General features: G+C 46.1%; 1 long non-coding RNA gene across 3 annotated transcripts in view; it reads left to right on the forward strand.

Moving 5' to 3' along the window:
• The window catches only part of LOC149872658 (uncharacterized), a 233,820-nt gene that overhangs the window by 94,757 nt on the left and 116,460 nt on the right, over positions 1 to 22,603 (forward strand). For 2 of the 3 annotated variants that reach the window (XR_016440206.1, XR_016440197.1), the window contains exon 5: positions 14,360 to 14,421. The exons of the other annotated variant lie outside the window; for it this stretch is intronic. This is a non-coding gene — a long non-coding RNA (uncharacterized LOC149872658). The remainder of the gene's footprint in view (positions 1 to 14,359; positions 14,422 to 22,603) is intronic. 3 annotated transcript variants of the gene reach the window in all.

Here is a 22,603-nt window from a genome sequence, read left to right on the forward strand (position 1 = left end):
GCAGTACCACTGCATAGCTCAGCCTGATTTTAGCCCCGCCTCTCCCTTCCCTGTCTCTAATTTGTTGTGGGTTCAAAACCCCTAGGAACAAAGCCCCCAGTACAGGTTCCTAGGTAGAAGCACATCTTCACTGATCATGCTGAGGGGTGAGCAGAGGAACATTACTAGGAGTAGATAACAGACAGGATAATTGTAGAAGGGCTAGCTTGATTAGAGGAAGATCAAGGGTTGTGAACACCTATGGAGTGAAGAGATTAGCAGAAATCAAGTACGGAATAATAAACCATTAACTCAGTTAACTCCTTCATCTCCCCCAGAGTAGAAATACCCTGTCCTTATCAGGCAGTTTATTTTAAACTTTCATTGGAGCAGGAATCAACGTAGGGTGCGACTCCACCCTCAAAACTCCCTTTGGAGCCTGCCCATCCCCTTCCCCCTGATGCTGGCAATATCATGTTCTGAACTGGGAAATAATGGGATACACTTAGCAACCAGAGTGCATGAAAGTAACTTGGTATATCTGTGGAACAGGGCTTTCGTAATGAAACTGTATTGTGGTTGAGGACCTTATCTTGCAAAATACTGAGAGCTCTCAACTTGCATCTACAGCATCCAGGGTATCACTGGAAACTCAGGAAGCTCAGGCCCTCAGAATAGGTATGTGTATGAACATTGTGGATCCCAGCTATGTCAAATAAGTTAAAACAGACTAGCTTTTAGCTAAATAAAAAAATAAGAGTATGGAAGTTCATACACCATTAAAGATGGAAACATTTTCTGCTTGGATGAAAATAACATTCTGTGCTCAAACTGTGCATATTCAATAAGCCTCCCACATCTGTTGATCATTTTTTTTCCTCTCCATTTCTGCACCAAGGGGTGCACACACTTAAAAGGGCTGTATCATTCAATCCATACAACCATACTCCTGCTCCAACAAGTAAATTATAATTCACAGAAAAACCAGTTAGCAAATCTGAAATACTCCAATTTGCTGGCATATCAGAAGTCACAAATGCTACACAGGAAGATTCCTGTGATCTGCAACTTATGGGCTGTATCCTGTGAACGAGAAGAGAAAATACAAAAGGCGTTGTTTCTTAAGATGCAATTTGCTAAAACTTGACTTTACTCTTACTGTTTCTCTTTGCTACATTTTCACTTTAACTCTCTGGGGAGGGGATAAATGTGTGTGGTTCAGAATGTAATTGTACTTATCTCAGCTACAAAATTATTTATAAAGTATGACAGATAACTTTCTTACCCCTCTTTTCCTCCCTTGGGGGTCTCAAGCTCAAAGAGTCACTTTTGTGAGATTTTTTTTCTCTTTTTATCAAGTGGGAAAAGAACAAATAAATAAATCACCATCAGGAACACAGACATAATAGAAGTATAAAATGAAAAGACTGATGACATCATCCTGTCTGTCTCCTTTCTACCACCAGATTCTCCTCTAGAGTCCAGTCTAGCTTTAAACAACCCAAGTGCCAGAACTTCCAATTCTTCAGTTGGCAGATTATTATACAAAAGGAGACTCACCTCTCCACTAGAGAATTAATCAAGCCTATAGAACAAAGAGCCTGATTAAAACATGTATGTTCTCTAACTCTTTTCAAACAAATTGAAGAATATTCTGTTCCTTTGTGTACCTGATTTTTCTCTCCGACTGCACTCTAACAAAGCCCAGTAAATCACTTAACTCCTGCAAGGTATTTAGAGACAGAAGTCCTCATTCTCTATCATCCTGTGTTCCATACAAGGGCCAATTTCCCAATGAAACCTGGCCTATTTGTACTAAGGAAACCAGGCCTTCAATGAGTCCTGCTGTGTCTGTGTGATGAAGAGCCCATGTAATTATTAAAAGATTTATTTCAGCTTTCAGATATCTGAGAGCAGATATCCTGTCTTCTCATTTTCCAAGGCATCTGATATGTACAAAGGACTAAAGTTTTGTGTTTTAACAGTCACTACTGATGTTAAGTGTGGAATTGGTAGCTAATTTCACTATCTCTGAGGTCTGGATTTAGATGCAACTTCCTTTGTCCAGTCAACCAAGGGAATAATGTTCTTCGTCTGTGTGGAGCAAGGATGTTTGACCAATGCAATGTAAATTGATGACTACTCTTTATATTTTAGTAATATAATAAGTCATCATAGTTTCATAGTTTCTAGGGTCCGAAGGGACCTGAATAGATCATCAAGTCCAACCCTCTGCCCTGGGCAGGACCGAGTGCTGGGATACCTCAGCCAGATACCTATCCAACCTCCTCTTGAAGACCCACAAGGTAGGGGAGAGTACCACCTCCTTTGGGAGCCCATTCCAGACCTTGGCTACTCTAACTGTAAAGTAATGCCTCCCGATAACAAGCCTAAACCTGCTCTCAATCAGTCTGTGGCCGTTATTCCTTGTTATCCCAGGTGGTGCCTGGGGGGAACAGAGCCTCACCTGTTTTTTGCTGGTCCTCCTGGTGAGTTTATAGATGGCTACCAGATCCCCTCTCAGTCTTCTCTTGTGGAGGCTGAATAGATTCAGGCCCTTTAGTCTATCTTCATAGGGCCTGGCCTGTTGCCCCCTGACCATGTGAGTGGCCCCTCAAGGTTAGCCACATCTCTCTTGAAGTGTAGTGCCCAGAACTGGACGCAGTACTCCAACTGTGGCCTGACCAGTGCCGCATAGAGGGGGAAGGATCACCTCCCTGGACCTGCTTGTGATGCATCTTTAAAAACATGACAAGGTGTGGTTACAGACCGCTTCCTTGCATTGGCAGCTCATGTCCATCCTGGAGTCAACAATGACTCCAAGATCCCTTTCAGCCACTGTGTTGTTGAGAAGGGTTTTCCCCAGCCTATAGGTGTGTTGCAGGTTCCTTCTCCCTAGATGCAGCACCCTGCACTTGTCTGCATTGAATTCCATCCTATTCTCATCCACCCACTTCTGTAAGCTGTCTAGATCTAGCTGGATTCTGTCCCTCCCCTCCAGTGTGCCCACTTCTCCCCACATCTTTGTGTCATCAGCAGATTTGGACAGCGTGCTTTCCATGATCACCTCCAAGTCACTGATAAAGATTTTGAATAGGACAGGCCTAAGGACTGAGTGCAGGGGAACTCCACTGCCCACATCCCTCCAGGTCGAAAACAACCTGTCTATTACCACTTTCTGGGTGCAATCATCAAACCAATTTGCTACCCATCTGACTGTGTAGGCATCAATGTTGCAGTTGCCTAGTTTTTTTATGAGAATGGGGTGAGAAACAGTGTCAAAGGCCTTTTTGAAGTCCAGGTAGATTACATCTACCTCAACACCCACATCCAAGGAGTTTGTGTCCCTGGTTGTAAAAGGAAACCAGGTTAGTCAGGCAGGACCTGCCCTCAATGAACCCATGTTGGTTGCCCCTGAGCATTTCCTCCCATGCTGGGCCCTCGCATATGTGCTCCTTGATAATTTTCTCAAAGGTCTTCCCAAGGACCAGGGTGAGACTAACTGGCCTATAGTTACCTAGGTCCTCCTTTCTCCCCTTCTTGTAAATGGGGACCACATTGGCCCTTTTCCAATCCTCTGGGACCTGGCCAGAGCACCATGAGCACTCATACAGCCATGCCAGGGGCCTTGCTATGACCTCTGCCAATTCCCTCAGTACCCTCAGATGAAGGGCATCCAGACCTGCTGATTTACACACATCCAGCCCCTCCAAAAGTTCCCTAACTAGATCATCCCTGACCCTAGGCATGGCATCATGTCCCCTGAGCCTGTCTGTAATCCTAGTGGGGGAATTGTCCTGGTCCCTGCTCAGAAATAGGGACACAAAGAACTAATTGAAGAGATCTGCTTTTTCCTTTGCTGCAATCACCAGATTGCCAAGCCTGTCCTGTACAGGCCCCACGTTACCTGGTGCCTTCGTCTTACTCCCTATGTATTTGAAAATTATCGTTAATTTTGGTCGCCAGCCCTAGTTCCATCTCTGCCTTGGCCTTCCTAACTGCCTCCCTGCAATCATGAACAACAGAGGTGTAATCCTTCTTGGTGATTGCCCCTTGCTTCCACTGATTGTATGCGACCTTTTTTGCCCTCAGGCCCTCCTGGATGCCTTTACTGAGCCAAGGGGGCTTTTTAGCACTCTTGCCCACTTTGGTTCGCATTGGGACTGACTCCCTCTGAGCCCAGAGGATTGTCTCCATAAGGAACAACCACCCGTCCTGGACTCCCATCTCAGTGAGACTCTGAGTTCCCAGTGTCTCTGTCACTAAACTCCTTAGCTCATTGAAGTCAGCCTCCTGAAGTCAAGGACTTTTGCCTTGCTGCTTGCTTTCACCACCCTGCGCTGGATAGTAAATTCCAGCAGATGATGGTCACTAATGCCTAAGTAGTTGAACACCCACAGATCCCTCACCAGGTCATCACCTGTGGCAAGGACCAAGTCCAGCAAGGCATTTCCTAGGGTGTGATGTTGTACCTCCTAGGTTAGGCTGGAGGTCCTGTATGCAGGCTAAAAACCTATGTGAGCATTCAGACCTGGCTGACTGATTCTCCCAGAAGATGTTTGGGTAGTTTAGGTCACCCATGACAACCACATCCCTTGTCCTTACAACCTTCATGAGCTAACCTGAGAATTCCAGGTCCAGCTCGTCCCCCTGGTGAGGCGGTCTTTAGTAGACGCCCACTATCAAGTCCCTTTCCCCACGCCCTGCTTGCATTCTAACCCAGAGCGCTTCAGTGAGTCCCTCTTCTGAGCCCATCCTGATCATCAAGAATGTGTACTGCTCTTTAACATAGAGCACTACACCCCATCCATTCGCTTCTTCTATTATGTCATCTACTCTTGTGTATTTCAGTTAAATTAAACACTCTCCCCATTTTTCTATCAACATTCCCCTGTTTAAGAACAGGCATGAATCTGTATATTTCAGGGGTGGGCAAAATACTCCAACCCACGAGGCCATTCTATCCGGCCTGCAGGGACCCTAAACAATTTAGAAAATTAATATTTATCTGACCTTGGTTCTTGTCAAAAATGACAGGAACCAAGGGCAGTAGGACCCAGGGGAAGCCCGGCAGGTTCCCACAACAGCAGGGCCCACTTGGCCTGGTCCCCTATCCCCCGCCAGAGGCCCCAGCAGGGGCTTCTGGCCTGGGGAGCATGTGGCTGCCCCAGCAATGCCAGAACCTCAGGTAAGGGGCAGGGGTGGGGGGGGGGAAGGGAAGGGCAGGGGAGGACCCCGGGCGGGGAAGGAGCCTGGGGAAAAGCTGAGCATGGGCAGGGGGAAAGCGGCCCCTCACCCTGTGGCCAGCACCCTGCACTGCAGCCACTCACAGTCCACATGTGGCTGCCTGTGCCTGCTCTGGACAGCCCCGTGGGCTGCAAGTGGTTGAAGTAGGGAGCATGGGCCACGGGGTGGGTGAGGGGATGCTTTTCCCTGCGCTCATCTTTTCCCCAGCTTCCTTCCTGGCATGGAGGAAAGTGGCTTCCCGCCCACCCTATGGCCCATGCCCTGTGCTGCAGCCCACGCGGGGTTGTCCGGAGCAGGCACAGGTATCCCCAGATGGGCTGCGAGCAGCTGCAGCATGGGGCAGTGGCCATGGGGTGGGCACGGGGCTGCTTTTCCATCCCCGTGCTCAGCATCAGCCTGCTGCCAGCCTGGGCCCCACACTGGCTCTGGCCTCGCCCGTTGGGGCTGCATGTGGCAGCAGCAGCTGCAGCCCCCCCACTTGCTGTACCAGGCAGTGTTTGCCACTGTCGCCAACACTGCCCAGCATAGCAAGCAGCTGCTGCCACCGACAGGTGAGCCCAGAGCTGGCTAGGAGCCCAGGCTGGCAGCGGGGCCAGGTTACAAGCTGGAGCTGAGTGTGGGGAAAAGTGGCCTTGCTCACCCCATGGCCAGCGCCCTGTGCTGTAGCCTCTCACAGCCCATGTGGGGTTGCCTGTGCCTGCTCCAGACAGCCCCGCACAGGCTGCAAGCGCCTGCAGCAGAGAGCACCTGCCACGGGGTGGGCAAGGAGCTGCTTTTCCCCACGCTCAGCACAAGCTTCTTCCCTGCCAGCGAGCAGGGGTCGGGGCTGTGCGCTGCCCCCTGCCTGTACCACAGGGCTGGGGGGCACTGGGTGTGAGTGGGCATGGGAGCCAGTGGGAACACGGGGCCCTCAACGGTGTCCTGGGGTCAGTGCCGGTGGGGCCCAGAGCAGGGTGGCAGGAGTGCGGGGTCCCAGCCAGCAGGGGCTCTATGAAGCTGGGCCAGCTCCCCCCTCTCCCTGCTGGTGCAGCCCAGCCCGGCTCCACAGACCCCTGCCAGCCTGTACTCTGCTTTGGGTCCCACCGGTGCTGGCCCTAGGACATTGGTCCCAAGATGGTGACCAGGGAGCAGGGCACCTGTCAAGGGGCAGGGATACCCATGCGGCCCGCGACAGTCTGCCAAAACTAGGTAAGCGGCCCTCTGCCTGAAATAATTGCGTGTCCTTGATATATTTAATCCACCAGGCATGATATACCTAACACAACCTCAGTATTCTGGGAATTTTCATCACAAGCTTGTGTTCCTAGTAAAGCTCCCAGAGTAACAGAACTATAATCTGTACTATGCTGCTAGGGTGAACTTAACTTTGTTTCCTTCTAGTATTCCCTGAGTTTATTGCAGCTCCTGAACTGTGTATAAAATGAGACAAAATCTCATTTCACTCACATAAAATAATAATTGTTCAGTTTCACAGGAATATGGCAGTCCAACATATAGTAGTGCACAATCTCATTCTTTAGTACTATTTACATTTTTAAAGCACACTCATACAAATAATGTACATTGAGGCATTTAAAGTGAATACATTTTAAAGTCTCAAGCAAAAAGCAATCTATCTAGTTAACAGATACTACCTACTCACTTGAAGCTTAATTATATTCTCAGTTCTGATTTACATTTAAATTACAAATTACATTTTGCTAGCATTAATCTACAGTGCTACTTAAAAATACATATTCCATGGTACATGAATAATAATTCAAAACGGGCAGTTCTTGATAGATTACTATGATCTCTCAATAGTGCATGTTTAATATTAATATCTCCATAAAGTTTTCTCCATTTGATTATAACATTTCTTAATGTATAAGACTCATATGTTCTAATCCAAAAATGCTCAGTGACATCAGATCTGCAATATACTTCATCTCCACGTACTTTTTTTGGAAATATGCAGTATAGTCAGCTGGTAAAGCACCTTGTATAGTCATTATTGGAACAGAACAAGGAGATTTCTGTGAACAAAGACAATTATAATAACTTTTTATTATGACTGTGCTAAACCCCATGAGCTGAGGAGGATTGGTTTAGAAGAACAAGTGTTTGTTCAAGGCTCAGTTCAGCAAGGTCCCTCATGATTTGCCTAATTTTAACCTGGTGTATAGTTCCATTTGCTTCACAAGGATTAATCATGTGGAACTAGATATGTTTAGTTTGGAGAAAAGGAGGTGAAGAGATAACATAATAGTGATTTGAGAAGCTGCTGAAAGGAGGATAGACATAAAATTGTTCTCCCTTGTCACAGGGGTTTATAACAGCAAAGAATATTTAAGTTGAACCTCAAGGAACAATTTAGTAACTGTGGCAATGGTAGGACACTGGAAAACCTGCCCAGGGATGTTAGGGAATCTTCTTCCATGGAGGCTTTCAGCAGAGATGGAGAGGCATTTGCCTTGGGTGGTTTAGGAACAGTGAATTCTGCAACTGTGCAGGGAGTTGGACTAGATGACACAGGAGGTCATTTCCTGGACTCCCATTCTATTCATTTAAGTGATGCATGCACTTAAGTACCATGCGAAATCAGGTCCTCAATTGTGGTGTCCATTCTTGAGTGAGTTAGCAGTTTGCCTTGTCATGGGCACGTGCAGAACTATGGTTACTGTAGTTTTCATTTTGGTGGTTAATTTTTCTCATAAATCAGTAAAACTGTTTTTTTAAAAGTGCCTTATTACTTCCTTCCCCCCAAAGCAACAGTAAGGGTCATGTTTTGGAGATATCTTCCCTGAGTGAGGAAAAAAAAACTTGTGATACTTTCTACTTCAAGACCTCCTGTCACTTTCCACAAAGATCAGTTATAAGTTTGCTGTGATATCCTGACCAGATGCCAATTCTGGGAGTTATATTCTGCCTACCTAGAATTCTCCCTACAGTTTCAAATGCATGTGATATTTTTTTTCTTCACACTCACTTGTGAGAGAAGCAGAGCATCTGAAGTCAGTGGGAGGTGAGGGTGTTCATGAGTATGTGGGATTCAGCTTCAGTCTGGAAATTCAAAAGCATCACAGAGAATTCCTCAGTCAAAAAAATTAGACAAAATGTGTTTTAAGAACATAAGAACATCCACCCTCTGCCAGTGATGCATTTACTGGGTCAGACCATAGGTCTGTCTTGCCTAATATCATATGTCATATGCTGGCAGAGGTTGGATGCTGAAAGGGAGAATGAACTGGGTTTCCCAATCACAGGCCCTGGTTCTTATGGGGGACTTCAGTCACCCTGACATCTGCTAGGAGGGCAATACAGCAGTGTGCAGGCAATCCAAGAAGTTTTTGGAGAGCATTGGAGACAACTTCCTGGTGCAAGTGCTGCAGTGGCCAGCTAGAGGATGTGCTCTGCTGTACCTGAGTCTCACAAACAAGGAAGAATTGCGGGGAATGTACTAGTGGCTGGCAACTTGGGCAGCAGTGACCATGAGATGATAGAGTTCAGGATCTTGCAGAAAACAAGAAAGGAGAGCAGCAGAGTAAGGACCCTGGACTTCAGAAAAGCAGACTTCAACTCACTCAGGGAACTCGTGGGCAGGATCCCTTGGGAAACCAGTCTGAAGGGGAGAGGAGTCTAGGAGAGCTGGCTGTACTTTAAAGAAGTCTTACTGAGAGTGCAGGAACAAACTATCCTGATGTGCAGGAAGACCAGCAAGTATGGCAGAAGACCAGCTTGGCTTAGCAGGGAACTCTTCATACTAAACTAAATCCTAAAAAGGAAGCTTATAAGAAGTGGAAACTTGAACAAATATCTAGGGAAGAATATGAAAGTATTGCTTGGGCATGCAGCGATGAAGTCAGGAAGGCCAAAGCACAGTTGAAGCTAGCAAGAGATGTGAAGGGTAACAAGAAGGGTTTCTACAAATATGTCAGTAACAAGAGGAAGGTCAGGGAAAGTGTGGGTCCCTTACTGAATGGGGGAGGCAACCTGGTGACAGAGGATGCAGAAAAGCCTGAAGTGCTCAATGCCCTTTTGCCTCAGTTTTCACAGGTAAGGTCTGCTCCCAGACTACTACTGCACTGGACAGCAGAGTTTGGTGAGGAGATGAGCAGCCTTCGGTGATGAAAGAACAGGTTGGTAACTACTTAGATAAGCTGGATATGTACAAGTCCATGGGGCTGGATGGGATGCACCCAGGGATGCTCAGGGAGTTGGCTGATGTAATTGCAGAATCATTGGCCATCATCTTTGAAAACCCATGGAGATCAGGAGAGGTCCCAGATGATTGGAAAAGGGCAAACATAGTGCCCTCTATTTAAGAAAGGGAAAAAGGAGGATCCAGAGAGGATATTTAAGAAAAGGAAAAAGGAGGATCCAGACCAGTCAGCCACACCTCAGTCTCTGGAAAAATCATAAGCAGATACTCAAGGAATTCATTTCTAAGCACTCGGAGGAGAAAAAGGTGATTACAAATAGTCAGCGTGGATTCACCAGGGGCAAGTCATGCCTGACCAACCTTCTGTGATGAGATGACTGCCTGTGTGGATGTGGGGAGACCAGTGGATGTGATGTGCCTTGATTTTAGCCAGGTTTTTGATTTGGTCTCCCACAGCATTCTCACAGGCAAGCTAAGGAAGAGTGGGCTGGATGAATGGACTGTAAGGTAGAAAACTGGCTGGAGCATTGGGCTCAGAGAGTAGCAATCAGTGTGTCAATGTCTACTTGGCAGCCAGTATCAAAGTGTCCAATTTGTCTATGTCTCTCTAAACCCTAGCCCTACACTCCAGGATATCTGTTACTCCCCACAGCTTGGTGTCATCTCTAGACTTGCTAAGGGTGCACTCTATGCTACTCTCCAGGTCACTGATAAAGAACTGAACAAAACCAACCCCAGGACCAACCCCAAGGGCACTCTGCTTGATACCAGCTGCCAACTAGACATAGTCATTGACTGCTACCCTCTGAGCTGAATGAACCAGCCAGTTTCCCACCTTACAGTCCATTCATCCACTTGTACCAGGAAGTTGTCCTCAGCAGTCTCCAGAAACTTCCTGTATTGCTTGCATGCTGCTGTGTTGATTCCTCCTCAAGAAGTCATGTTCATCCACATGATAAATAATGTTTTTATTATTGTTGCCACCAATTTTCCAGGAACAGAAGTTAGGCTTATTGTCCTGTAGTCCCTGTGCCCCCTCTAGAGCCTTTTTTAAATACTGGATTCACATTGGCAACCATTCACTTCATTGGTATCAAGGCTGTTTTTAACTGCATGCTACAGTTACGAGCTCTGCAATTTCTGATCTGAGCTCCTTCAGATCCCTAAAGTGAATGCCATCAGGTCCTGATCATTTGCTATTGTTTAGCTTATCAGTTTTCTCTACAACCTCATCTATTTTAATTTATAACCATATAATAACTCCCTTAATGGCTGGCTTTTATCAGCAACCATGAGGCTGACAAGGGCCCAAGCAAGGAATAAAACAGTTATCTTGCTCCCGAGGAAGATTCTATCTGTCTGAAACTTCACTGATAAAGAGGAAAAGCCATTACTGACTCAAAGATGCCAAAAAAGAGGGTGACTTAAAGTGGTTTTTTTCTAAATGGATATTCAAGAGCTCACATATTCTAACACTTAGTCCTTCTCTAACAGAAAGAAGAATGAGGCTAGGACTGAAAAATTAAAAAGCAGAAATAAAGGAAAGAGACATATTTATTCCCAGTTACTCACAAAGAGGTTTGACATGTGAAAAGCTAGCACAGTATAGCCAGGCATGAGTGTTCATGTCTTATCTTTTATTTTTCCTTGTAATAAAACTTTCTGGTTGTGTAAACGCTGTATTTTATTACATGTTTCTTTGGCTGTAGAGATTTTTGGTGGACAAAGGTCTGCCTTGCAAATCATCTTTATTATGAACAGAGCCATCCAGCCCTTCCAGCAGACATAAAAGTGTTTGAAACAAAGAACCCAAGAAATAGTCAGATACATATTTTTCCCCTCCAGTACAAACTTGGGAGAATAAAAATCATTAGTATTTATGTAGCACTTTGCAAAGTACTATTTAATCCTTTCAGCACCTCACTCAGATCATTAGCTCAGAACCAGACTGATTTATTCAGACCTCTAGAGAAGGCTGCTGGCAGAGGCAAGATTAGAACTTAACACATCTTGACTCCCACCCCTGAATTCAGTCCTGCTTCTTCAACAATAGATAGCCTGAGTTACGTGAGCCAGTGTTGAATTAATGTTGTATCAGGCTGTCGGTGTGAGTTGCCTATAACAGCATATGCCATTCAATAAAGAATATCTAATATAGTGTTGAGACAGAAATATTATGCTACAAAACATAACAGCAATCAATTTTAAGAGAGAACATCCTGACTCAGTTCCATTATTTGAAGAGCTTCAGAGATAAGGGTTTTACTTACTATTTCTTTCATTGATTAATGACAACAGTTAGGCAAGTAGAAAAGCGCAGTGACCATAAATCCACAGTCACTATAGAGAAGGGAACTGCTTTTCAGGAAGGGGAGAGATGCAATATCAATATTGTTTTTTCTGAGCACAATATTCTTTCAACGCAAAATAGTGCTGGTTAGTTAAATGGTATAATACAGGAAATAATCTATCCTAACTCAGCAAGTACAGGGTGCCTCACTGTGTATTTCCCAGACTACATTGCATTGATTAACTCAGAAATCCTCCTACACCTTTCTAGTAAGTAACAACTCCTGCATAGAAAATCTTTTTTTATAACTTTCCTTATAGATGAAACCTTTCTGACCTTCAAAGGACCTGAATGCTATTTGCATATGCACAGTCACCTCTTGTGTAGAAGAGGTCCTCTTTGTGTATGTGTGTGTGTGTGTATATATATATACACACACACAGGGCCTAGTCCTTCTGTCTGTGTGTCTGTCTGTAATGCTCTTGTGGGGTGTGGCTCCCAGTGGGGTATGCCTCCAGCCAGTTCTGTGTCAGGAATGCCCATCAAGAATGATTGGCAGGACGGGCGGGGACAGAGTGCCACCACCCACCACCCTGCGCCACCGCCTTCATAGGGGGTGGCGCAGGCCTGGATGCAGAGCGGGAGGAGTGGTGCAGGGCCAGATGCAGAAAGGGGGGAATAGCACAGTGCTGGACACAGAGTGGGGATGAAGGGGGCTGGCATGGGGCTGGATGCAGTGAGGGGGGAGGTGGTGCACGGCTGGCTATGGAGTGGCAGCAGCGCAGGGTGGTGGGTAGTGGCAGCAGTGGCTATGTGGAAGCTTCCATCCTCCCCTCCCCCCAGCTCATGGGAGATGACAGCGGTGACGTAGGGTAGTGGGTGGTGAGTGGTGGTGCTTCATCCCCAACTGCCTTCCCTCTCCTATCATTCTTGATGGCAATTCGCTAATTACTTATTAAGGTGTATCTCTGCCTTTTAAAAGCATTGGCTGCCTATACATGTGCTTGGAGGAGAAAGAGCATTTTCATTAGAGTGGTTCCTGGACAGCTGCTCTAATTAAAATGGCTCACCATCACATGTATTAAACTCCATCCCCCAATTGCAAAATGGCCATGGGGCACTTTAACTAAAGACCATTCAACGAGGTTTAGTTAAAATCCCCCACAGCCATTTTGAAATGTGGGAGGGCTTAATACATGTGACGATGAAACAATGCTGGAGCGTTCTAATTAGAAAGCAAATGAGCAGATCTGTAAGCAGCTGTTTATAATAACCTGGAAAGTGTGCATGTGCACTACTGCTCTGGAAACAGAACTGCCGGAGCACTATAATGGTGACAACTAATGGAAACCTGCTTTAGTTCCAGTTGTAGAGGACTGTGATGTAGCAGTTGGATCTAATTCAGGGACAGGCAAAATACGGCCCACAGGCTGGATTCAGCCTGCCAAGGCATTCCATCCAGCCCATGGGACCCCAAAAAGATTTAGAGAATATTCATCTGCTCCTGGCTGCCTGTCAAAGATGACAGGAGACAGGAGCAGTAGGACCCGGGGGAGCTGGCAGTAGGATGTAAGAGCCCAGCCCCACTCACCACCATCTATTTCCCTGCTTCCTGCCTCTACCCTGCTCCAGCAGCATGTGGCCCCCAGCTGCACGGCCAGACTGGGGAGCACAGGGCCTGTGCCAGTACATGTGGGGAGGGGCGGGGGTGTAGGCAGGGGCAGTGTGTGTGTGTGTGTGTGGGTGTGTGTGTGTATGTGCAGGCAGAGGCCGTGTGTGTGTGTGGGCTGGAGCAGTGTGTGTGTGCGTGTGTAGGTAGGGAAGAGTGTTCAGGCAGGGGTAGAGTGTGTGTGTGTGTGTGTGCAGGCAGAGGCAGGGGCAGAGTGTGTGTGTGTGTGTGTGTGTGTGTGTTCAAAGGGTGAGTCCCACATGTACATGCCACCATACACATGCACCCACACCCCGCCTTGCACTGCCATATATGCAGACTCCCACACCCCCTTACGCATCCCAGCCACCCTCCCCCCACACACAGTCCCCCATAAACCCTCTACCCACCTACACCCAACATATCTACACATACACCCACATGCTCCCTCACTCCACATACCCACACACCCACAGACCCCCACAAACCTATACCCTTTCCAACAATATACAAGCATAAGACTTCATTTTAAGCTACTGTGCAATCACCTCTATGTACACTACACAAACACATATAAACCAGGACAAAATATTTTTTGAAATCAAATGTTTTAGATGTTTGCTTTTTAGAAAATAACTTGGTATTTTTCTGGTTCCAAGATGGAAAACCCCTTGCTGAAAGGAATACTTCTAGGGGCAAGGGAAGGGATTTCTGGTAGCAAAGGTCAGGGGTTAGAGGGCAGGACTGCTGGTCCCAAGATGGTGACCATGGGGTGGGGCACCTGTCAAGGGTCAGGGATACCTATGCGGCCCTCGACAACTTGCCAAAACTTGGTAAGCAGTCCTCTGCCTAAAAGAATTGCCTGTCCCAATGTAATTCCAATCCCTGCAGCCAATGCAGTGTTTTTAATAGCCCTGGCATGGGACATATGTCAGGTTACCATGGTATTGCAATGTTCATCAATATAGATGCTTTATCACTTCTTCCTTTGAAATGTAAAATGGATAATACTTCAGATATTCTCTACATTTGCTCTTCCTTTTGATTTTTACAGTTGAATTACAGGAAGAGAGGTTGAAGTCAGGCCCACCGCTCCTTCTTGTGACTACATGGCAGGTACTTAGAGACTGAAAGAAAGCCTTGCTGTTCAGAGTGTATTACAGTATGCCAAATTCTGTTCTCTACAAAGGCAGAATAACCCTGCCAGATGCTCTGGCCTGATATTGACCATGGGCAACTGGTGCCTCCTGAATCAAGCAAGGCACTTGTCCCCCCAGCGGCCAGTCAGTGACCGGGGTGGAGGTCCTCCTGAGGCTGTTCACACCAACCCAGTAGTGCCAGCGGGGAACCCCCCACAGGAGGGGACCACAGGGATTGCTTCTCCTGGCACCTCTGCTCCCCAGCCGGTGCTCTCAGTGGGGCACCAGCGATCTCACCTGCCACCCGCACCCATTGCCTAAGTGGGGAATGCTGGCTGTCAGGCGGTGCAGCAGTATTCTCAGGGGCTGCATGTGGACCCCCATGCACCCCTTACACGTCACCACTGTATTGCACATTCCAACTCACTCTACCTGCTGCAGAGGGAAAAACTTGACTTCACCTCTTGTAACTTGATTCATCCAATAGGCCGTAAAAATCATGTGACAAGTCAAATCAAACTTCAAATGCAAGTATTAGAGCCCAAGGCTGCTGGTAAGGAATTTTCTTGCTGTACAAGAAAGAGATCCTACTTAGATTAATAGAAAAGTAAGGCTTTAAATGGCCCCAGGAGGTCATCTAGGTCTATTCCGTTTCCCTGATGATCCCTGCAGGATCATCTCTGTCTAAATTAGCCTTTACAGGTTTTCATTTACCTCAGAGATGCTCAATTCCCAGCCCATGGTGCCATGTCATCTGTTCCACAGGGCTTCCCACAGGTTCAGAAATTTGGTGCCAGGGGAGTGGTGCTACTTCTCTCACACTGCCAAACTTCCAGAATCATGGAAAACCCTGAGCTCTGCACACTGGATCAGGTGCCTGATCTCAGCACACAGGATAGGACAAGGGCAGCACTGAGTCCCAGAGCTGAATCCTGGTGCACAGGGATGGGAGGGAGTGGCACCAGACCCCTGTGGTCCAATCCCAGCAGGAGTGGGCAGCACCAGGCACATGGGGACCAATCCCAGTGTGTGGAGCAGGGGGGTTGCCAGGTTCTAGGGCACGATCATCAGGGATCCTGGTTTTCTATGATAAAAAATATCCCCAATTTTCAGAAAAAAGTAACTCAAAATTTAAATTTTTCACTGATCAAAAATGTGTGTGTGTGTGTATTAGTGGCGTTTCATTTTGATCATGGAAAAATGTGGATGTTGGGTTGATATTTTTAATCAGAGAAAACCAGAATCCCCGGTGATCATGGTGTCTGGGGTTCCATCTGGCCCATTGACTGGCCCTGCACCCCACAGGTCTGAAAGGTTGAGCACTACTGATCTAACGTGTTCTTAAACTATATGAACTGGTGTCATATAGCTACCAGACACATTGCTGCAACAAGCCAAAGACACCTGAACTGCCACAGGTAAAGCAGCAGGGTAAGGGCACCATTGATATCCTGCCACTGCAAAGTCCTAAGTAGTTTATTAAAATATATTCAAGAGATGGTAAGCATGGTAAGATCCAAGGAAGGGGACCATGTCTCCCATTAGAGGAAGGCAAAAGCCTCCACAGTCTGCACTTTTGCCAAGTGACTCACTATGTGGCTTTGGGCAATTCACTCCTCTTCACCTTTCTGCTTCAGTGTTCTTGACTTATAAAATGCAAACAGTGGTCCTAACTGCAAGTTTTATGAGAATTATTAGTGGACATACGTACAACCTGTAAACACGTGAAGGGCCACATTGTGCTTCTCTTGATTTGGGCATGGAGGAATTATTAACATGTATTTCCTCCCTTCCTTGTGGAAGTGGGGAAAGGTGCAGCTGCCACCACAATACTCTTTTACATCACCAAATCTTGCAGAGTCCTCTGCCTATGGGACAGGGTCTGCGTGATGGGAAGAAGCAGCAGGAGAGCAGACTTTCTGGTGTCAGACAGCAGTTTCATGCAGAACTCCCATTGTTTCCCTCCTTATTTCTTAAGTAAAATAGTAGGTTCAGCTGCTGATAGATGACCTCAGCAGACCCCCAATACCCCTAGCCAGCTGCAGTGGGTGAGCCACAGGGTAGTCAAGGAGACCAAGTGCCTCCGGAGTATTAATCACACTATTTTATTGAGCATGTATGCTTTCAAACCTCATGCTAGGGTCTTGTGCCTTTATGAGGACACAACATGGTAAGATGATATTATCAGTATTTGCATGACTACTATTCTGAATTGAGGCAGAGGAAGAGGGAGGTAATTTACTCCAGCAGCTGCCCATTCACACAGGCCCTAATTTTGCTCCAGCTAATCAGTGAGAGTGTTGACATTCAGCAGGAGCTTGAACAGTCTGCTACTGCAGATTTGGTCAGCTGGTCTGTTCAGTACGACTCTAGCAATCTTAATCTTACTCATTCTAGCATTTTCACTTATATTTGCTGAGGCTTATTTTATAGACTGTCAGGGGCAGGTTGCCAACTGCCTGTAAATGTATGGACATGGCATAAGAAACAAACCTAAAAACACAAGTTTGTAAAAGCCATAAAAATGGAGCTGTCAGTAAAAACATTAAGCAACTAGAGCTTGATTAACATTCCATCACCAGAAAGAAGCTGAAGGCAGTGTTGAAGGACAGGTGACAGCAATACCAATTTGCGTCTGAGAGGAAGCATAACACCCTGAAGGGAGCTCTTGTTAGGGCTTTGTGACTCACAGGAGTCTGTAGCCCCCTTCCCTACCCCTAGCCATATGCTGCTACCACTACTCCTGTTGCCATATCTCTTCTGCCTATAATACTGCTTATCTCACATGAAGGCAGACAGTAGTCCTCCTCTGGGGGGGTCCTTGCCAGCAAGCAGGGAGCTGAATTGGGGGTATGGCTTGGGTTCAACATGTTGTGGGGTACAGTTGCAGGTTGCAGAATGTGAGTGAGTAGGGAACCCTTGGGATAGGGTTATTACAGTATAAAACCATTGCTGCAGTCAATCAGGGTTGCTAAACCAAGACTTTTTTTTACTAACAATCTGAAAACTTTTTACTGTGGTTGGTGTTAAACCCCTAAATTTGAAACCCACACTTGTCCAGGGCCCAGCAGAAGGGTATATTTACATTATGTAAAACATATGTCAGTAAAAAAGTTTGGTTGTCAGTAAAAGGTTATAGATTGTCTTGGATTGGCAACCCTGGGCTTACCCCCCCCCCCGATATGCTGTGTGCCACACACAGTGTTTGCCTATGCCACTTGTGGCTTGTGTGTTGCAGGTTGGCCATTCCTGGACCATATTATGTGTATCTCAATCGTATATTTTTGATACAGACCTTGACACCTATCCGAACACCTTGAAGGTTTTCAAAAATGGATCAGAATCTTGCAGATGAAGCCAACTGCTAGCTACAGGCTGTCTTGTTCAGTGAACCCACATGGCCTGGAACCCAAAAAATGGGTTACAACCCTCGCAGAGTTCATCTTAACTTATGACAACCTCTCTGCTTTGATGTTTCTTTCGGTATGACTCAAGAACAGGAAATCTGCCTTTAACGTGAATTTCCTGATTTTCATCAGGTTATCTAATAAAGCTATCTGATTTCAGCTCTGCTGGTTAGTACAGAAAAGGATTGAACTGCTTCTCTAATCACCAAAATATGTCATATTTGACACAATTTCATTTGTTATCTCTTTCTTCACTTACTCTTAGTATAACTCATATCCCCTGTTCCTTCTATCTCATGGGGGGCCTTTTTTCAGACTGTGCACCAGTCACCAAAGCAACTAACCACTTTTGCAAGGAGTAAACTGACTTTCACTGCCACCTACACACAATACCTTCAAGTACTGAAATTTTTTATCACCGTAGAAACCACTCTCGTTCTATGGTCTGATCAAGCTTGACCTGGGATTTTCTTTATCAGTTTATACAGTTTATTCTCAGTGCCCATTCAAAGTGTACAAACATCTACCATATACAATGCATCTAATGCCAAAATCAGCTTTCTTTTGGGGGGGGGGGGTGTTCAGGAATGTCTATAGTTTTGTTTCCACAGGAGTGAAGTAGCAAAACAGCAGGGGACAACCAGGATAGGAGTGCTGGGCACTACTTTTTCAGGGTGAGGAGGGGGTGCAAAAGCAGTCATTACCGCAGTGGAGCTGACTGTGCCACTGAATCAGAACAGCAAGTGCTGGTGCAGCCTCAGGCACAGAGCTGCACTGCTACTCTACTGCAAGAGTGTGACCCCCCACATCTTACTGCCACTTGAACAAAAAAGTGCTTGAAAATACAGTCTCAATATATGACTCCTATTCATCCCTAACAGCTTAATTCCCTGTAACAGGGAGCCAGAACCTTCTATTACTTTAAGGAGAGAGCAGCAGACATTTAGGCAGCCCAGGAGAAGAAGCTTTAAGCAGCTAGGCTAAGCTGCCACACAGAAAAAGGTAGACTTGTCATGAGGCCAAAATGCAAACTCTTGTGAATGGCTAGAGAGCCATCTGACAGGAAGAGGTGGGGCTTTGGAGGCACATAAAGCCAGTGACTAAGACCAGGTGATCAGTGTGGCCCTGCAGGCAGCAGGGAAAGGAGCTCTTGATCAACATGACTGCAGGAGAAGGACTGACTGGCATCTAATAAGTCCCTGATACCTGCAAGTAAAGAGGAAGGGGGTCTTATAGGACTTTTATACACATGCTCCACGAGGCATATGGGGGGCGCTTTAATTAGTACTTGTCTCAGAGCATCACATGTATCAGTCCAGAGCATCACATGCATCAGCGTTCTCGCACTGAAAAATGCCTCGCACCGTGCTTTGAATTAAAGCTTATCAAACAAGCTTTAAAGTGCCCCACTGCCATTTTTCAGCATGATGACGCTGATACGCGTGACACTGGAGGCTGCTGGAGCACAGTAATTACCACACTCCAGCAGACTCAATTAATTGAGTCTGCTCTGGCATGCTGGAATTACAGTGTGTTGGAGCAGGCTCCCTGCATGTGTATAGAGCTCCATAACTTGCAGGAAATTTATGCCCCAGTGTGGGGAAAGGTTTTGTTATACAACCAATAAACTTGCATTTATGTTCTAATTAGGAACTGGAGAACTGGATTGTGGCTACAAGGGAGGTCTGGAGGCCACATACAGGTGCCTGGCAGGACATTCAGAATCAGGCAGCCTAGCCTGGGGTCATGGACCCAGAGGGCTGTAAGCTGGTGCAGGCTGAGGCTGAGAGAGCCAAGTCCAGTGGGAGCAGCCCAGCCTGGATTCGGGGATCCTGAGGGCAGAAGACTGGATAGCGGAGGCAGCCCGGCTTGGAGTCGGAGACCCAGAAGCCTGAGGGCTGGGAGAGGGTTACAGCAACCATGTGAGTGGCAGGAGCCTGGGAAGCAGAAGACTAGGGCCAGAAAATGCTTAAGCCAAAAGGGCCAAAGCCCAGGGAGGGATTAGGGCCAAGGGTCCAAGAGAAAAGACAGGTAGTAGAAGCAGCCTAACCTGGGGTCAGGGACCCAGAAGGCTAAAGGCTGAGAGAGGAGGCACAGTAGCTGTACGGGACCAGGGCCCCAGAGAGCAAGAGGCTAAAGCTATAGTAGGGAGGCTTAAGACAAGGGGGCTAAAGCCTGGAAAGAGGCTGAAGCTGAGCACAGCTGGAAGTCAGATTAGGGTCAAAGGCCTTGCTGGGGCCAGAGGCTTGGCAAGCTAGGTGGATTTGTTGATTAACAGACAGGGTCACCAGGCCCACTGGACAATGTAAGGTGTAATGTATGCAAAGCATGGGTGTTGCTGTAAGAGCGGAAGGAGGCCACAAATAGCCTTTAAGGCAGCTGGTGCCCTGAGACACTGACAGGGGCAAAGGGAACCCCCACTTAGGGTTTAAAGAACAGGATTGGGGGTCAGCCAGGTATTCAAGGGACCTGCTAGCCAAAGCAGGCTCATGCCTACTCTGGGACCCTGGGCCAGCCTGCCTCCTACAATAAAATAATTATATCAAGGCATGGTAGGCGAAAGGAAAAGGCGAGCTACCTCGAGAAGCTGGAGTAGGCAGAAGACATGCAACTACTAGGGAGTGTCATGACTGCCCTTGGGAACCAGTCCTGCTAAATTCCCTGAATGGTAATAACAGATGTGAGACCTCATAATACTATTGTTTTTTTTCCCCCTCCCTAATTTTCTTTAAAGCAAGTTAGCTGCTGGAATGGATGCTGCTTTTTAAAAACATTTTTCCCTTGTAAAGGCTTCTGAGAATCCCAGAACTGTAACAATAAGGGTTCAAAATGTACATTCCCTATCAATCTTCCCAAGCTTCAAATTTCAAGTTCTTTTTGCCTATTGAAAATCAAGAAGATTGTTTAACTCCTATGGAAACAATGAGCCTCAGCTAAAACAACGCATCAGTACCCCCACAAAGTTTGGGAATGCTTAGAATTGAAGCCAGCTCTGAACTTCAGGCCAATTTCTCCTCTATCCAGATGCCACATTCCCTCCAACAGGGCGTGTAAACAGGCCTTATTGTAATGCGAATCTAGCCTTCAGGTCAATCTTGTTCCAAATTGGAACATAGTATCCACGTGGAGGTGTACATGAATGCTCTGGTTTTTGCCATTTCATTATAGTTTGCTGTTGGTTTGTGTGCAAGCTTTGCAGCTAAAATTGCAGATTACTTACAAACAAATCAGGTGCATCTCTGTTGTTTTAGCCCCATCAGTCTCCTCTGTTTACTTCATCTCTACTACCTATTTTTATATGACAGATAGATGGGGAATTACAACTAAACAATGAGACAGTATTGGTTAAAGAGTTGTTTTAGTACCTGCTATTTTATCTCCACGTAGGCTTTTGTACACCATCATCAAGTCATTTTTTCATCATCTTTTTGATAAAGCAAATAGCTTCTTCCATCTGTCAGTTGAAGGCATTTATCACCTCATTTTTGTAGCTCTTTCTTGTCTGTTCCTTTTTCAGCTTCACCTTTCACTTTCCTTCCCCATTCCAGTTTGGTAGATTCCCTTACTTTTTATCCCTAGATGCTTCTCTCTTGTCTCTCTTTCTTTCAAGAGAGAGACTGGTGGAGAGCCTGCCTGTCAGAAAGGAGAGAAGAAAGAACACCGCTCTTTGTTTTGGGCTGGTTAGGCTGATCCTTGCTGTTTGCCTCGGGCAAGGAAATCTTTAGGAGCCTCCTTTCTTCAATAACCATTTGACATCATTTGGGTAGTGCCACCTAACTGAAATGAAAATGACTAGGAATAAGATGAACCTAAGATGTTTCAGGAACCCCATTCCCTCATTGCATTGCAAAGTTTTCCATCCTATATAAAAATAAATTAATCCTCATTCAAAAGAGCTCATAATCCATGCTCTAATACTCACAAAATGGAAGTGAGTATGGCCAAAGTTAAGTGTCTGCAAGAAATATTTGGCACTACTCAACTGGCTTTATTTTTAATTAATAACAGGAGTATTGTTTGCATCAGTTTCTCTAGTGATGCTTTATTTTGCTTCTGTTACTTAGTCTTCCACAATGAAAGAAAGAGTAAGGCAGCCACCATGCCAATAGGATACAGAACTTTATCAAGAGATGAGAGAAATAGTCAGGTGCTTGTTGTTAATGGCAAGTGTAGGCTGAACCCAAGCACAGAGGGGCCATATATTGTAGTTCTTACTACCATCATTTTCTAACTGCTTTGGGCCAGAAAATGCAGATAAAAACCAGTCCAGCTAGCCTCCCTGCCTCAGCTATTTTCAGTTCTGTATCCAGCGCTCCTTGCCAAAAAATGCAGCAGTAAATTGTCTATATAGACACAAGCTTTTGGAAGGATGACAATAAAAGCTTCCTCAACTATAGCAGAAAATTGCACACAAGTGACAATCAAACATAAATCACAGAGTTGAAAGGCACCTCAGGAGTCATCTACTCCACCCACCTTCACAGACGCAAAATTCAGAGTTCCTAAACCACACCAGACAGATGCCTACTAGCCTTGAAAAACACCTCCAGTGAGGGAGATTCCACAGATTCCTTAGGGAGCTTGTTCCATCGTCCTGCTGTCCTTACATTTAGGAAGTTTTCCTTGAGATTTAATGAAGACATTATAGCAGAAATGGGGCTCAGACTCAGACATAGAAGCATCCTTTAAACCCAAATACCAAGGAATCCTTTGCAGAAGAAGCCTTTGGTTAAAAGGTAGAAAATTGCAGTG

The sequence above is a fragment of the Crocodylus siamensis genome, chromosome 1 (assembly GCF_052110815.1).
Source record: "Crocodylus siamensis isolate JL-2025a chromosome 1, ASM5211081v1, whole genome shotgun sequence".
Lineage (NCBI taxonomy): Eukaryota > Metazoa > Chordata > Crocodylia > Crocodylidae > Crocodylus > Crocodylus siamensis.